Here is a 2,492-nt window from a genome sequence, read left to right on the forward strand (position 1 = left end):
CCCACATTAGATAAAGAGATTTAATTATTGATGAATAAAATAATTTTTGTATTAATTCTATTCATATTTTAAATAATTATGTTTGAACAAACAATTATCGTATAACAAATTGTCATAACTATTTGATTATAAATAGATTATTATTCATAAAGATCTTGATTATATAAAAAGTTATAATCATTTGAATAAAAATTTATATCTGTTTATTCATTATAAATAAATCTTTTAGAATAACCATTTTCACTGCTTTTAATTAGAGAGTTTGAGATTTTGTTATATTCTTAGCATAATTACCTTTTAAAAAATATTTTTCACATCTCTAACTCAAAATTATTTTTTATTATTTTTTTCTCTTATTTATTTTTTTCTAACACTAGCAGCTTCATAACTCTTAGCTGAGTCTCGGGGAATCCCAAATGTGCTTAGACTGGTATATGTTAACATCCTTTGATACACAGCCTTATCTTTTAAAATTGCCCATCTGCCAAAAAAAAAAAAAAAAAGAAGAATTCATTGAAAAGTTTTTACATCTATAATCATCAGAATGATAGAGAGTTTTCTTACCCAAATCAGCTTCCGCCATGTCCAGTAAGCTTTGGCAGAGTGAATATCATGAGATCTTCATCTGCTGGAGTGGGATTGGTGTATAATGTCGCCGATAATAAGCAAGATCATGGATTGTCTTGACAGACGGGCCTTGAAGAACTGTCCTTTTTAATTGGCCATCAGGATTATTTGGTGAAGTCACAAGCTCGATGAAATTCCCTTGATAATCTCTTTTATTATTGTGCAACGAACTATCGCCTTCGAACTTATAATCCTCAGAATGGAAAAACTCTGTTTGTTCCCTGTAAACCTGTAACATCAATTTAATTGCCAATTAAATCACTTAATAATGACAATTTAATACGTATAGACAAAAGCTATTAAACTTTTTAAGTTTGTATTAGGCTTCCATTCTACCGGATGGTATGGGTTTGAGGCTACAATTCTTGAAGGCGAAGATGGATGATTAGTGGAGAGGGCATGCACTGCCGCATGAAGAAGTTGGGTAGCATCAGCACCGAATATGATGAATCTTCCATCAGTGACTGAATTTCCAACAATTGCAAGAAGTTTTCGAATTTGAGTCTCAAGTTCTTTTGAGATAAGAGAACCATCATTGAATTCATAGCCCACCGATGCCATCGAGGAAGTACTATGGTGCTACTAGCTGCACGCTTCAAGAACAAAGGATTTCCACTTGAAAGTATGAGTTAACTGCAATTTTAATCACATTAATTGGTCCACGATTCTTGAAATTAATATTGATAACTTCAATTAATTAAGGTCACATTCTCTGCTTGATAAAGGAGCGTCATCAATACCTATCTGCATCGGCGATGCATTCTGGTAAGAATTCAGAGCAGTCAGGGCCTCCATAACAGCATTGCACTCACAAACAGGTTTGCCATCAAGAATTGATCCCATCCAAGAGACAGCTCTTCCATGTCCTGAACATGATATGGATGCCACAGCTTCAGCTTCTGCAGTAGCATTTTTAGTCCAACTTTGTTTCCACCCACCATGGAAGTACAGGCTAACAAAAAACAGATTAAGTATGATGGAACAACAAAGAAAAATAGTATACTTGAAGCTTGTAATCTTAGCCATGTGTTGCCTCTTTTTTTCTCCTTTTACTCGCTTCTAAGCTTTAGCTTTCTGCAGTGTAATTGGCAGGAAGGAAAGCTGCTTTGTATACCATCAGCGAACTAGCAATATGCTGCTGCTACTACTGTTTAAGATCATATTTCAAAATGAAAAACAAAAGTTGGTTTTTATTAATTTATAATGATGTACATTGTTGAAATGCTACAAAAAAGTAAGAGAAAACAAAATATACTAAGCAATGACTCCAAATAGGAAAACACTTGTCAGCACCTTTATTATTTTTTTTTATAAAGGAGGTTCATGATTTTTTTTAAGAGTGTTTATTTATAATATATATATAAATCTGCAAATAGATTAATTAATTTTGTTGACGTAAAGGATGTTCAAAGAAAATTTTATGAATGTCCAATGAAAATTTTTCTTTTAATTTTTTTTTTATTTTCTAATCTTTGAGGTATCCACCGAAAAATTTTAGAATGTGTAATGAAAATTTTTCCTTCAAAATTTCTTATTTTTTTAATCGTGGGCACCCTAACTGATAAGGTGGATCCGTGATAGAAATTCAAGTCTGAATAATGGGAGTCAGATTGCAGCCCAGGATAATGGCCCAAGTCGTGTCAGGAAAGCCCCTAGCTGGACCAAGGATTTTATCATGGGATGAGGATATATTCTGTTAGTATGCATGTAATTCTTATACTAGCTAGTGAAACATTACAAAATAGTTATTGTACACCTCTCAGGAGATATATAAGCTGCTCTAAATGAAAGAAAAATACAAAAAAGTTCTCAATCATTGATCTGCGTACTGTTCTGGGATCTAAGTTTGATGCCAAATGTTTCGA

At 32.7% G+C, this 2,492-nt stretch overlaps 1 pseudogene; it reads right to left on the reverse strand.

Moving 5' to 3' along the window:
* Positions 1–610: 610 nt before the first annotated feature.
* Positions 611–1,188, reverse strand: LOC111311182 (tryptophan aminotransferase-related protein 4 pseudogene; annotated as a pseudogene).
* Between the last annotated feature and the right edge of the window lie 1,304 nt (positions 1,189–2,492).

Source organism: Durio zibethinus, chromosome 1 (genome assembly GCF_047325235.1).
Source record: "Durio zibethinus cultivar Kanyao isolate XHJ-2024 chromosome 1, ASM4732523v1, whole genome shotgun sequence".
NCBI lineage: Eukaryota > Viridiplantae > Streptophyta > Magnoliopsida > Malvales > Malvaceae > Durio > Durio zibethinus.